Here is a 16124-nt window from a genome sequence, read left to right on the forward strand (position 1 = left end):
AAGTAAAGACAGTGAAGGATGTAAAGTAAAATCCAATTTAGGGTTGAGTATATGGTTTATTCTATAATTTTTCAAAATGATATGTACCTTTTATCAGTACTGAAAACTGACCAAACACATTTGTGTAGCCATCTACTAGTACATTGTACTGCACGCTTACACATCACAAGGGTTTAAGTACAAACTACTGGATGATATTATATTCAGAAATAATAAGGTCATGAGACATTTTAAATGTAAATTTTGGAATAGCTTTGCAGTTTGTGTATTTCTGGAATAATATACAGGTCCTCATGCATGCTAGACAAGTAAGTTTTCATTAATCTACATCTTTAGCCCAATTGTGACATCTTTGATTGGGCCCCATCTAGAAGTCTTATGATGCTGTACCGCTGAGATAAAAATTTCAGTAGTCTTAGAGACAGTGTCTCATTTATTCAGTTAGTAAGCTTCCGGGGGATATTTATAGGAGAATTCATTTCAAAAGGTTCTTCTCTCTCTCTCTCTCTCTCTCTCTCTCTCTCTCTCTTTCTCAGAAGGTTCAAACAAGGAGGGGGGATGCCCTTTTCACTCTGGTCTTTTCTCTTTAGCCTTATATGAGTTTGGGAGAGAGCAGTTGGTGATTCTGTTGTTATTCCAGTGCTTGAAGACTGAAAATGAAACTCTTTAGACTATTCAGGATTAAGGGGATTAAAGGCAGGTATTGAGTATATGGTCCTGTTATGTCTTCATAGGGAGGAATTTGACTAAGCAGATTTACTAGTTACTGGTTAGAGAAATTTTGTTTTTGCTTAAGTAAGTCATACACTCTTAATTTATTAGCAGTCAGTTATTTTCCCTTTAATAATTTCTACTTTAATACTTTCTCAGAGTTCTAAAAAAAATGATGCAGTTTGTTGAAGTAACAAGTATAAACTGAGCATGTATCCTATTTTAGACATCAAGATATGTAGGCTTTAGTCAAATATTAAAAATACAACCAGAGATCCACAGCTAATCACTGGGCTGAACTCCTGGAGTCCATTCATAAAAAAAGGGAGGGACAATAAAATGAGCAAAGGGGTCAAGAACATGATGGGTAAACCCATGTGGGAGCTCACTGACTCTGTACTGACAGCTGGGGAATCTTTATAAGACAATTGTAGGTTCTCTGAATGTGGTGGCAGTTGGGTGGCTTGGGCAGTAGCAGTGGAATCAGTATTTATCCCTAGTGCATGGACTGGTTTTTGGAACCCATTTCCTATGGAGGATTATCTTGCTCAACCAAGATAAGGGCATGTGTGTACGGGGGTTGATCCTGTCTCAAGTGACATATTTTTTTGATTCCCCATGGGAGGCCTCACCCTCTCTGAGGAGTGGATGGGGTGTAGGGTGGGGAGAAAGTGGGGGAAATGAGAGGATGGGAGGGAGAGGGAACTGGGATTGTTATGTAAAATAATATTGTTTTAAAAAATGATAAATAGGAAAAAAAAAAAAAAAAAAAAAAAAAAAAAAAACCACAACCAGGCATTAAGCAGAGAGTCTAAATTGGAGAGCCTCATCTTTCCTAATAGTTCAGGGAATCTCAAGAAAGCGGGGTGGGCAGAAGGCTTGTAGGAAAGAGCCAGAGTAAAAGAGAACCCCAAGAAAATACAGTGCACTGAATCAACTAAGTAGGGCACATATGGGCTCACAGGCACGCAAGGGGTCAAGCATGTGTCTTGCAGGGGTCCACACCAGGTCCTCTGTGCATATGTTGTGGCTGTTAGCTTTGTGTTTTCGTGGGCCTCCTAATTGTGGGGCAGTTGACTCTTTGACTCTTTTTGCCTGCTCTTGGGAGGCTTTTCCACCCATTGGTTTGCATTGTCCGTCTTTGGCGTGTGGGATAAGAAAATTGAAATTAAAAAATATAGCTGAGCAAAAAAGGTGAAATGCCTGTGATCTCAGAAGGTTCCAGACTTAGAAAGATGGTGAAAAAATATCAATTTTGTTTTTGTGAATTTGTATCAGAAAAATTACATACAATGTCTTCAACAAATATAATTGTACTGGTAACAGCTACCTTCTTAATTTTGGGTTGGACATTAGGAAGGGGTCTTCGGAGGTGTCAGGTGACCTGACTGAAGGCAAGATTGCCCTCGGAACATCTCAGCAGAGAGAAGGGCTGAGAGCATCATTTCAGATGTGGGAACGGTCTTTATGATGATCTGGAATGGTTATGGGAAACAAATGCAAACTATGGAAGAAGGTGAAGCAGAAACGTGTGCGTACAAAAGTGTGAAAAATAATTAGTAATTGAGGTTGAATTGGGGCTTTGTAAGATAAAAGAATGGATGTCAAGGAGCACAATAAAAATCCAGGTGATACCAAACATGCACTGGACCTTCTTTTCTTCCTTCCTCTGTATTCCGCACCTCAGTTGATTCATTTACAACCAATCTTAGTGAAATTCATGAAGCAACAAATTTTAGCAACAAACGTTTTCATGTTGTGTAGGACCAGAATGATGCTTCTTTGCTAATGATATACTTTTGAAAAAAAAAAAAAAAAAAAAAAACTGGTCAGTAGTTGGCAGATGTCAGCTGAGGCACCAATAGGCTTTAGCTAGTTGTCCCTTGATCCTATCTCACCTTTTCTCCTCTATAAAGGGGTCAAATGGAAAGATTAGTGGAACTTGTCTGGTTTTGAGTCTGGATTCTATAAATTTTGATTCTTTGTTCTTTCAGTCCTAGATTCTGCACAACTAATATTAAAACTACTGTGGTGTTCACCGAATAAATGGTATGCATTTTATAAGCACTACATATTATGTTTAAATATTACATTCAATGGATAAACATGCTATTTTTTTCACTTAACTTCCCTGTAGTCGCCTCCCACTGCAGGATTGTATTTTGTAGCCCAGAGCAGCCATGAAAACCTCCTGGTGGTTCCAACATAGCTACCATTGTTAATATCTACGCAAGCAACTGATCATAACTATTAGCTTTTCTGTTCTTACAATTAATATGGGAGAATTAACATGGAGCTAACACATGCATGGAGTTAAAAAAGGTATTTAACATTCATGTATATCCATGAAAAACTACATTTAATTTTTAAATTGTGAGAACAATTCAAACTATAGCATAGAATGAAAATATATACTTCTGTCACATATATACTATATGTATCAGCATCAGTATATTTAAAATTAATTAAGGAAATATATATATATTTACACACACATACATACATGTATATGATGCTACTACTTGGAATGGGTGTCAGGAAAGCTATATACTCATGAATATACCTTCAGTTTTAAAGGATTTATGGCAAAATTATACTAACCTCACATACTAATTTATTTATTCTCTCATTGCAAAGCAAGTACACTAAAGACATCAAATAACCATAGGTCATAAGAACTAGGTCATTATATCTGAGAATCATGCACAAAATGTCATATATATTAAAAGCCTTATTTCTGAAGACAGGGTAAATTGTTGAGTCATCTGCAAAATAAGAGTGTCTATGTACATACAGAAGGATCCTTTTTAGAAGAACAAACTAGAAATTCAAAGCAGTAGCTTTCAGGACAGTGTGTGTTAACAGCTGCCCTTTCTCAGTAAAATGTAACATGACATCAAGTTATATTAATCTTTATATTTCTATCTCAGTGCAGTTCTGTACCATCTTTACTTCCTTTGTAGAACTGCAGTTATTATGTAATGATGTGTTTCTGCATGAACTGTTTTGGTGTCCCATTCCCCTGGATATTTAACTGTGGCAGTACTAAGTTCTTAATGATGTGATTAATTTAAAGTTCATTTATGTTAATTTTCAATTTAATGATTGACCCTAAGACAATCTGATTAGTGTCCTTATGAGAGAAGAAATGGGGACACATAGACATCAAGAGTGGATGTACACATAGGGAAGGGCCTGGTGAAAACAGCAAAAACAGAGTCATCTGTAAACCAACCAGAGAAGCCTCAGAAAACACATGCCCACACTTGATGAAGGACTTTTAAGCCCCAGAGCTTCAAGAAAATGATCTCCTCTTGTTAAAGTCATTCAATCTATTGCACTGCCAAAAAGTTTTTTTCTTGATAGACCTAAGCAAGTGACACAGTGGTAAAAATACAGTTTTCAAACTTTTGGGTTCCAGTCATTAAACATAGGAGTTTACACATAACAAGAAGTGCTTTATCATACTGCTGTTTATAGCTATTCTTCATTTTACTTTTGTATTTGAAAGAAAGTCTCACGGAGTTACTCACAAAGATCTTGAGCAAGCCCTTCCTGCAGTCTCTTTAGGTCTTGAACTGACTATCCAGAGTTGTTAGGATTTAGCCATGTAACACCAGGCCCAGCCACTTCATATTCTTAAGAGCCTCTAGTGAGATAAACAGAATAGAGCAAACCAAACAAACTTTCCAGTCGTGATGTACATACTGTATTATATACTGTAATCCCACATATGGGAGACTGAGACAGAATGCTGAGCAATTCAATGTGTTCTTGAATCAACCACATAGTGAGCTCCAAGCCAGCATGTGCTATATAAGGAGAAGCAAGCAAGCAAGCAAGCAAGCAAGCAAAACAGAAAACAAAACAAAACAAAACAAACAAACAAACAAAAAAACCCAGCCACCTCATTCCATTGTATAATTTTACCTGTTTTGCCAAAAATCAGGTGTTTGTAGGTGTGTGGATTAATATCTGTATTTTCAATTAGGTTCCATTGGTCTGTCTATTTTGTGCCAATACCAAGCTTTTTGAACAAATTTGTATAGGAGGATGCTTCCTAAACAAAACACAAGTAGCACAGACACTGAGATCGACAATTAATAAATGGGACCTCCTGAAACTAATAAGCTTCTGTAAGTCAAAGGGCAAAGTCAACAAGGCAAAATGGCAGCCCACAGAGTGAGAAAAGATCTTTACCAACCCCACATCTGACAGAGGGTTTGTCTACAGGCTATATAAGGAACTCAAGAAGCTAGTCACCAAAACACCAAATAATCTAATTAAAAATTGGGGTACAGAACTAAATAGAGAATTCTCAACAGAAGAATCCAAAATGGCTGAAAGACACTTAAGAAAGTGCTCAGCATCCTTAGCCATCAGGGAAATGCAAATCAAAATATCTCTTAGATAATATCTTACTCCTGTTAGAATGGCTAAAATCAGAAACACCAATGACAATTTATGCTGGAGGGGATTTCGAGGGAGGTGAATAATCCTCCACTGCTGGTGGGAGTGAAAACTTGCACAGTCATTTTGAAGATCAGGATGGTGGTTACTCAGGAAAATGGGAATCATTCTACCACAGGATCTGGCAATTGCACTCTTAGGCATATACCCAAAATGTATATATCTATGCAACATAGACTTCTATTCAACTATGTTCATAGCTGCATTATATGTAATAGCTAGATATCCCACAACTGAAGAATGGGTAAAGAATATGTCATACATTTACACAATGGAATACTACACCAGTGGAAAAAAATGATGCACTCTTGAAATTCGCAGGCCAATGGATAGAAGTAGAGGAAACCATCCTGTGTGAGGTAACCCAGTCACAAAAAGTGAACATGGTATGCACTCATGCATATATGGATTTTAGATGTAAACCAAAGGATCACTAGCATACAATTCACACGGCCAGAGAAATTAGCATAAAAGGAGGAATCTAAGAGATTCATACAAGGTTCCTTACAGAAGGGGAAAGGAAAAAGATCTGCTGAGTATCTTGGGGTAATGCTTACCAAGCAAGTGAAAGACATATATAATAAGAACTTCGTGTCTTTAAAGAAAGAAATTAAAGAAGATACCAGAAAATGGAAAGATCTCCCATGCTCTAAGATAGGTAGGATAAACATAGTAAAAATTACAATCTTGCCAAAAGCAATCTACAGATTCATGTCAATCCCCATCAAAATCCCAGAAGGTAAAAAGAGTAGAATATGTGGTAGTAGGAAGATTGATGCGGGGGATGAATAGATGAGGAAAGAGAAAGAGAAAGAGAAAGAGAGAGAGAGAGAGAGAGAGAGAGAGAGAGAGAGACAGAGAGAGAGAGAGAGAGAGGCCATATAAGAGGGAGCCTTTATAGGTTTGAAGAGAAAACTAACAATCTGAGCAACAGTGGAGAGGCTACCTTTAATGCCCTTCCATAACAATGAGATTGATGACTAACTTATCCACAATCATAGAGCCCTCATCTAGTAGCTGACAGAAACAGAAGCAGACACCCACAGTTAAACACTAAGCTGACCTCCTGGAATCCAGTTGCAAAGAGGGAGTAATGATAACAAAAGGCAGTCAAGACCAGGCTACAAAAACCCACAGAGACAGATGACCTGAATAAGGGAGCTCAAAGACCCCAGACTGATATCTGGGAAAGCAGCATTGGACTGGCTCAGACCCCCTTAAAGTGGGTCTCAGTTAGAAGGCCTGGGCAGTCTAAGGGACCTCTGACAGTAGAAACAAGATGCATTCCTGATGCATGAAAGGACTTTGGGAGCACATTACCCATGGAGGGATACTCCCTTAGCCTAGAGGCATGATGGACAGTCTAGGCCCTACCCAAATGATTTGAAAGTATTTTTATCATCCCTCCTGGAAGGCCTCATTCTCCTTGGGAATTGAGTGTGAATTGGGATGGGAGGGGTGGTTGGCAGACATGGGAGAATGGGGTGGAGAGAGAATTGGGATGATATGTAAAATAATTAAAAATAATAAAAAGTATAGTTCTCTTTAAAAATCTTTGCAAAATCCATATATTCTTAGAGTAACACTGATTATATTCATCTACTCTTCTTTCCAACTTCCCCTAGTGAGTTGTTACCTCATCTCACTCCTAATTATGTGTTCTCTTCTTAATATTTTTTATTATTAATAGTCCTCTGGGTTTAATTAGTGCTACTCATATACATGTGGGTATGATAATCTTCATGGTGGCTGCATCTGCACAGGGGAATGACTCTTTCTCAGCAGGCATTAAGTGCCAAAATTTCTCTTGCCATGTATTGTCTTTGGGGCCTCTTCCCCTAACCATGCTGAAATTTTTATTGACTTGATGATGTGAAGGTTTTGTGAAAATAACCATTTCTGATATAAATTGATGTGTACTGCAGCCATATCTTCTTAAGAAGTTAGTACTTCTCAACCATTCCCCACTCACCTGCTTCCATATTATTTTGAAAAAGATACTATAATAGGGGGAGCCATTATAGGTTTTAAGAGAAATCTGGCACTAGGGAAATGGCCAGAGATCTATAAGAATGACCCCAACTAACGGTCTAAGCAATAGTATAAAGGCTACCTTAAATGTCCTTCCCCGATAATGAGATTGATGACTACCTTATATGCTGTCTTAGAACCCTCATATAGTAGTTGATCGAAGTAGAAACTGACACTCACAGCTCAACACTGAGCCATACTCCAGGAATCCAGTTGCAGAGAGGGAGGAGTAATAAGCAAAGAGGTCAAGACCAGGCTGGAGAATTCCATAGAAACTGCTGACTTGAACATGGGGGAGCTCATGGACTCCAGTGTGATAGCTGGGAAACCAGCATTTGATCAATCCAGACTCCCTGAATGTGGGTGTTAGTTAGGAGGACTAGGTAGTCAATGGGGTCTCTGGTAGTGGATCAGTACTTATCCCTCTTATATGAATGGAATTTGGGAGCCCATTCCACATAGAGGGATACTCCCTCGGCCTAGAGGGAGTGGGTGAGGACCTTGACCCTTCTCCAAATGATATGACAGACTTTGAAGACTCCCATGGATGGCATCACCTTCCCTGGGGAACTGCAAGGGATGGTAAAGGAGTTTGTGTGGGAAGGAGGAGAGGATGGGATGGTGCTGGTACTGGGATTGACATGTAAAACAAGCTCGTTTCAAATTTAAGTAAAACATTATCAAAATGTAAAACTAAAAAAAAATGTACTTTTAAGTATAGTATATTTTGATGTTTCCCCTTTCTCAACTCCTCCAAGATCTCCTCAGTTCCACTCCTTTATATACATATCCTTTTTGTCTTTCTTTAGAAAATAAAAAGGTTTCTAATGAAAAATAATAAAAACAAATAAGACAAAACAAAAACAAACAAGTCATAACATGAGAGGACAAATATATAGAAGAAGAGGACCCAAAGTAAAGCTCAGGAAACACTTCTGGAAGCACACACATGCTTTCACACATAGGAATCTCATAAAAACAAAACCAGAAACCACAGTATATGTTTAAAAGACCTATAAGCTTAGGGAAAAAAGTGTCCTAACATAACTTTATGAGACAAATAACCCCTAAAGATATTGTTGAGTTAGTTTTCCATTAACCATCTACTGCTGCCCATGGGGCTTATCCATAAGTAAGTAAGTAATACTTTTTCATTTGATGTGGTTATCAGTAGGAAATAGCTTGTGCATTAAGGCACAGACATGTGTATTTTCCTCTCAACTATAAGACCCCATATCTAGCTGGTACAGATACCTGCAATAGTTGTGGCTTTCGTCACAGTTTCTGTGAGTTCATATATGTATCATTGCTCTTGTGTTTATAAGGTCTTGTTTTCTTGGTAATCTATCCCTTCTGTCTCTTGTACTATTTTTGTCTACTCATCCATAGAATAGCAGAGCTTCAAGGAGATGAATTTGAAGGAGATATTCCCTTTAGAGCTGAGTGTTCCAAGGTCTCTCATTCTCTTCATATTGTCTGGCTATGGGTCTCTGTTTTTGTTTTCATCTACTCTTGGAGGAAGCTTCTCTGATGGGAGTTGAATAAGGAAATGATCTATGAGAAACACTTACTGTAATTTTATTGCTATGTTCTTTTACCAGAATGGTAGGACTTGGTTTTACCCTAGGTCCATGGCCTATCTACTGCCATGTACAGTGGCTACTCAACCAGTGGTTGGCATTGGTTCCATCTCATGGAGGTGGCCTGAAATAAAATGAGATACTAGTTGGTTACTTACACAACTTTTGTGTCATTATTACATCTGCATATCTTGAAGGTAGGTCACCATTGTAGATCAAAGGGTTTTTAACTTTCTCCTTCCAGTACTATGAACATGTGTCTATAGGGGTTAAGGCTCTTGGTATACACCAGCTTCACTTCTTTTTCTTCAGTGAGTGGTATAGGTACTCTCTTCAGCCATCTGGCCTTACTGTCAATTTTTGGAGAGCAAACCATAGCTCATGTTCTTATGTTATCCATTTGTCCAACAACTTAATTAAATGTAACTTGTTCCTGGTATACCAGAAGCTTCTTTTGGTGATGAGAAACATGCAGTTGTGACTCTGTCTTTCTTGTTATTTGGCAATTTCACTTAGATTGATTTTATATATGTATGCATTTTAGGAAGTTTCTCTCCTGTATTAGGCTTTGAAGTACTTCCTCAAAAAGCTTTTAGTTTTTCCTGTTCCTCACCATACCTTGCTTCCTATTATTTCCTATACCTTGTTTGATCCTCCTGATCTAGTGCCCATGCTATCCACGTGTAACAACTTTCTTTCCCCTTCCTAGGGGGATCCATCTCTCTCTGCCTATTCCTTACTCAACCCCTAACCTTTGTTTTTCTGTAGACTATAGTTTGCTTACCAATTACTTAACAGCTTTCATACACATATAAGGGAAAACATATCATATTTGTCTTTCTGCCTTCAAGACTTTCCTTGTGCCTTGGTTAGTGAGATGTTAATAGTAATGATGCATCCATAGATGAGCACTCAGTATGATTTATAGTTTAACCAATAGATCAAAAGATATTGAAGTGGAAAAACAACAAAGTTGTAGTACTTATACTTCTAAATTTCAAACTTTCCTGCAATGCTGCAGTGATCAGGATAATGTGCTATGGAGTAACTATAGACAAATTACAGAAATAGAACTGAGGGTGAAAAAGTAAACCATAAACTCATGGTCAATTAATTTCTACAAAGATGTCAAGAATGTACAAATAAAGAAAAATTATTTTACTGTAGATTACAGATAACTATGAAATGAGTGCATTGTCATATTCAACAGGTCTGCTTTTTTCCATACACACTCAGAAATAACTCAAAATTGACAAAGTTAAATATAAGAATGTTGCATAGCTATTTTCTTTGAATTGAAAAAAATTAGAGCAAAGAGAGAGGTTCATGAATATGTAATGAATTCTCACAAGTCTAGAACAGCTAAGACTTGCAAGCCATTCTGAGTGTCACAGAAGCAGTAATTAACTGCTATGGGGGGTGGGGGGAGCTGCTAATTTTGGAGACAGTTCCAGGATTGCAACTTTTGAGTAGTCACCTAGACTGTGGCAGACTTTTTGACTATGCAACTATCTTCTCTCCACCCATATTCTCTAATCTATATTATCTGGTAGCAAGTCTAATCAACACATGATCCTTATCTTTAAAAATATCTTTAAATTAAAAACAATCTTATTTTACATACCAATTCCAGTTCCCTCTCCTCCTGCCCTACCATCCACCCCCCAACCTCCCCATTCCACCCCCATCCACTCTTCAGAGAGGATAAGGCCCTGAGGGATCATCAAAGTCTGTCACATCATTTGGGGCAGGACCAAGGCTCTCCCCCCTGTATCTAGGCTGAGAGAGAGTATCCATTCCTAGAGAATGGACTCCAAAAAGCCAGTTCATGTACTAGGGATAAATACTGGTTCCACTGCTAGCAGTCCCATTGACTACCCAAAACCCCCAACTGACACCCAAGTTCAGGAGGCCTATTTCAGTCTTATGCAGGTTTCCAAACTGTCAGTCTAGAGTTCCTGAGCTCCCACTTACACAGGTCAGCTGTTTCTATGGGTTTCCCCAACATGGTCTTGACCTCTTTGCTAATCTATCCCCCCTCTCTACAACTGTACTCCAGGAGTTCAACTCAGTTCTTAGCTGTCAATCTCTATTTCTGCTTCCATCAGCTACTGGATGAAGGCTCTATGATAAAATTTAAGGTAGTCATAAATCTCGTTATAAGGGAAAGGTATTTGGGGCAGAGAGGTGAGCAATGGCCTGGAGTGCTTGCTGATCCTACCCCAACACATGCTGTACAGTCAAAAGATTATCCTGACTCTCTCTGGACAACACAATATCCAAGACAAGTCTCAGCAATAGTTCAATATTTATGGTTCTCTGTTTCAGGCAGGGCCTACTTTCTTGAGCCTCCTGACAGGCCAGGACCAGCCCACTTAGCAACACATGTTCCGTATTTGACAGAGACAGAGGTGTAGGCTGCAGGCAACCGTCAGGTGAGAGAGCTAGGCAGCCAGGTCTCTGGTTTCACTTTTCTCTGCCATACTCGCATCTCCACTTTCACGAGACCACTCTTTAAAAGCATCTTCCCCTATGACCTGATTTTTAAAAGTTGTGCTAGAGTTACTGTGTGCTCTGTCCTTGAGGCCTCCATGGTCTTTCAGGCTCCTAGGAGCAATTCCGGGGTCCTGATGGTGCCAGTATCCACTGCCATCCTCCTGCCTCTCTGGCAAAGTGATTTTCAATACTTTAGGGGATTACATTTTATGTGAACATTCAGAAATTGAAAAGTTCGGTAAAATATTCTTGTGAGAGTTAGTATGAAACTACTACATTTTGTTGAGCTGTATCTTGATAATTCAAAAAGGTCAATAGTTGTCTAGACTCTTAGAGCACTCCCTCACTGGAAGGAGTATTTTCTCTTTTCTCATTATTCTGACTGAGATTTATTCCTGTATGCTTTTATGCAAAGGTCTGAGAGTCAGGTCAGTATAGGATTACGCATGGAGCTAGGAAATTGTTGACCAAGAAACTGGCCTGGAAATTAATAAAAATTTGATCCTATGGGAAACCTCAGAGGAAAAGCTAGTGAAGCTGTTATGAACAGTGTAAAAGATGAGATGTCCTTAGTAAGTGCTACATGGCTGTTTCTGACAGACAGAACAAGTGCTCTTGCCTAAAATGAAGAAGGGGTGAACGCCTCCCCCCCACACACATGATTTTTTTCAATTCCAGAAAAGACATGCTTCCCTAAACTTAATATCTGTTATGAACAGAAACTGCAAAGACATTCCTTGGGTTTGCCTGTTCTCTATGCTTTGAGAACATTTTTTGACTTTTTAAAAAAAATCATTAACCCATTTTCCCTCATTTCTCATTTCTCTGTCCTGAATTCTTTCTTAATGTGATCCAGGTCCTCTGAAACCCTCAATCCAATGAAAAGACTAATGAGATTTGTTCACAGTTAAAGATCAGTCTAATTTAAAACTGTTTGCAGATATGTGAATCCCAGTGTTTTGCTTATGTTACAGACTTTTTGTAAGAATGTTATGGCTTAGATTTTATATTTAGGTAAATGACATTAATCATAGACTGGGTAACCCCTTAGAATATGGGGAAGAAAGATTGTAGGAAGATGAAAGGGGTCTAGGAAACCAGGAGAATATAGGCCACAGAATCAAGTGAGCAACACACCTAAGTCTCAGCAATGGAAAGCCCAGATTAACCTTCCTCCAGCCTCAGAAATGGACAATAAACTAAGTCGTGCTCCTGAGAAGAATATTATAAGACACTATAAAACAGTCACTGACCATTCATGGTGTACAAAAACAGGAAGCAACAGCTGTCAAACTCTGAGATGTTTCCTATCTAAGGTAAATTATTGGAGTAGAAAGACAAACTGAATAATTTGACCAAGACTCTAGAAGTGGACAAGGATTTAAATAGTCCAAAAGAACTATCCACTGAAGCTGAGAGAGAATTGACTTTAGTAAAAAAAAAAGAAATTATGGATGTATGTGTGGATGATATGGATCCAAAACTTTCTGATTATATTACACTCGAAGGAATCCCATTCAGGGATTTTGATACAGAAGGAAGATAGTATATTGGAATGTTCTTTCTACCACATAACAGAGTAAGAAATTAAAGGCTTATGTGGAAAATATTTCTGATTTGATTTTAAAAGGAAAACTAAGAGTTTATCACCTGACAGGAATGGACCTAGCAGAAATTATAGTATCTTTAACTAATTTCTACTTTATGGAAATATAATGTTGGCAATAATTATCCCAAAAGTCAGAGACTTAAAGTCATAAAAAAAATTATTTGGATCCTTCTGCACATTGTTTGGAAAACACCAATCTCTCGAGTCCCTGTGTTCTATACTGATGCACATAAATCATGAAAGGCATACTATAATTCAGGAAATTTAAGTAGTTCAAAGCCTTTATAACTCTGTGCAGAAGTCAGAATTGTATGTCACTCTCATGGTACTAATAGATTTTACAGAACGTCTCAATATAGTTATTGACTGTCAGTACACAGAGTTTTTTGTTAACAGACTGAAATTGCTTATGGAACAGAATTAACTTCATTATAAAAGAACATATAAAAAAAATCACATCAGATTTCATATGGGTCTTCCAGGTCCTCTAGCAAAAGTTACTAATAGAAAGTATGCTGGAATGCTGGAGGTTTCAGAATTTCATGAAAAAAAAAAAAAAAAAAGAATCATGTCAATAGAAAAGGTTTTAAAAAGGATTTTTTTCGGGGGACCAGACGGCTTGATCAGCGGCCGCAGCCCGGGAACCTCGCAGGGTGGGCGGGCGCCGCACCCGGCCTGGCCGCCTGCGCCCCGGGGAGGCCCCCTGTGCGCGAGACCAGCAGCGGCTACAGCAGCCTGGAGGAGGATGCGGAGGACTTTTTCTTCACCGCCAGGACCTCCTTCTTCAGGAGAGCGCCTCCGGACAAGTCCTGCTCGGGTCAGCCGGATGTGGAGAAAGAGAAGGAAACTCACAATTACCTCAGCAAAGAGGAAATCAAAGAGAAAGTCCATAAGTACAATTTAGCCGTCACAGACAAGTTGACGATGACCTTGAATTCAAATTCAAATGGGATCTACACTGGCTTCATTAAGGTGTAGATGGAGCTCTGCAAACCGACTCAGACCCCGCCCGGGAGCTGCGACTATGTGAACACACTGCACATCAGTAGTGCCAACACCGTGGGGGAGGTGATCGAGGCCCTGCTCAAGAAGTGTCTGGTGACGGAGAGCCCCACCAAGTTTGCACTTTATAAGCGCTGTCACAGGGATGGCCAAGGGTATGCCTGCAAGCTCTCTGACCAGGAACACCCACTCTACCTGAGTTTGGTAGTAGGACCCAGAACTGACACGCTTAGTTTTGTTCTTCGAGAACATGAAATTGGAGAGTGGGAAGCCTTCAGCCTCCCGGAGCTGCAGAACTTCCTGCGCATCTTGGACAAAGAAGAACAGCTTCAGACCCTGAAACGGCTACACGGCCTACAGGCAGAAGCTGGAGGACGCCCTGGGTGAGGTGTGGAAGCCCGGCTAAGGCCAAGGGCTTCCTGCCCGCATGGCAAGGCTCGGGACCATGAAGGGGCGGCATGGTGTCTGCTCAGAGAGCCGCTGCTGTGTCCCACCATGTTGGGATCTCCCTCGTTTCTCTCCAGACACAGTTCTTAAAGCCTCCTCACGCGGCACCCCGTGCCTCACGGATTGGCACAAGGGACTCTGCAAACTTGTCCTGTCTTGGCATGGCAATGTTACCTCTTGCAAGCTGTGAGCCTGTGGTCATCAGGCACATCCTGGATTGCTTGGAAGCGAGAACTGTGGCTTGACTTCTCCTGTTTTCTTCTAGTGACTTTATGCGATTTTTGTTGAGCTTCAGGGTGTGCAGCTTTGGCATACTTGTCCTGTGGTGGAACTAGCTGCTTGGTTTTCTTCTGTCAGAACAGTCTGTCCCCGTGACCTGAGAGACAGGAATTTAGGATCTCCCGGGGGGGGTGTCGGGAAAAAGATTTTGTAAGAGTTTTGACAAAGAACGCAAAGTGCATGTTGCGAAGGTAGAGGAGAGAGAGGCTAGAGCCCATGGCTTGGGAAGGTGGTGTAGCGTCTAAGTTAGCGATAAAGGAGGAAGGTGTATTTGTAAAGGAGTTAAAAGCATTCAGGGTTGATGCCAAGTGCATTTTATGACTGCTGGATTTGCTAGTTGTACAGTTGGAGGTCAGAGCTGAAGGGCTGGGAGCTAAGTCCAAAGGAGACATGCCTGTGGCAGCTTACCCTTGACTGAGGTAGGACTCCTTCGGCTGGACCTGGCCTCTGTCCTGGACGGTCCCCAGGCATATAGCTTCTCTGTGTAGGTGGGGCTGACCATGACTGATTCCTGTTAAATGCAGTTTCTTTCCCCACCAGAAGTTGTTCTCAGAGGTAATAATGGAGTTTAGGTAAGAGTAGCTGTCTACCCTCCACCTGTTAGCTAGGAGATGTATCAAGTTCAGGGCTCACAGCAAACCTTGTGACAATCACTGCCCCTGCCCCCGCCCCCAACCCCTCTCCATAATTCTTACAAAGTAGAGGACAGGGATGTTGACTAAAGGCCCAATCCTACCACATCCTTGCCTAGAAGAGATTTGACTAAGGATCCCAAAGAAGGAGTCCACGCCCGGCTGACCACACCACAGGCCTTCAATACGTAAGAACTATTTTAACGGAAGTGTGCCTGTGCCTTCCAACCAAAGCAGTGCGTGTGCAATAGAAACCTCCCAATAGAAACCTCCCGAGGATGGCCATCCCTCGAAGCAGCTTGCAGATCGAGAGCGGGGGACCGGTGGTGCTGGGCTTCCGGAGGGGTCTTAGAGTCGGTCTGTTTTTAGTCTAGATAGATTGTGCTGTTTATAAATTCCCAAGGAATTGTTAACTCGGTGACACTTAATGGATTCTTTTGGAAATTCCAAGGTGCCCCGGCTATTTACCTTTCTATGAACCGTGCCTTTTGAGTATCTGTCCCCTCGTGGTGGCTCTCCTGACTTGTCAGAGAACATCATCCTGGGGGTGGAGGGAGGGGGAGGGGGCAGATCCAAGTTCGGGTTGTGCTGCACAAGCTTCAGAGACAATCAGATCTTCTACGCTATTAGGAAGAGTTGGAAAAGAAGAAACAGAAACAGTAGAACTAGCTATAGAATATGAACGGCACATCTTGTTTAATTTTGCATGCAATTTTCTTCTTAGTGTATCATTGAGGTTTTAGTGACACCATCACCCAACACTCTGCCTTTGTTGTTCAGGGAATGCCTTCCTGGTTTCTGTACTGGTTTTACTCTTGAGACCGTGGCTTGGGTTTGCATATGCTGTCTCGGGCCAGCCATCTGGTC

At 40.3% G+C, this 16124-nt stretch overlaps 1 pseudogene; it reads left to right on the plus strand.

The window, feature by feature from the left end:
* Positions 1 to 8327: 8327 nt before the first annotated feature.
* Positions 8328 to 14305, plus strand: LOC127231368 (ras association domain-containing protein 3-like; annotated as a pseudogene).
* The last annotated feature ends 1819 nt before the right edge of the window (positions 14306 to 16124 follow it).

The sequence above is a fragment of the Phodopus roborovskii genome, unplaced genomic scaffold (genome assembly GCF_943737965.1).
Source record: "Phodopus roborovskii unplaced genomic scaffold, PHOROB, whole genome shotgun sequence".
NCBI lineage: Eukaryota > Metazoa > Chordata > Mammalia > Rodentia > Cricetidae > Phodopus > Phodopus roborovskii.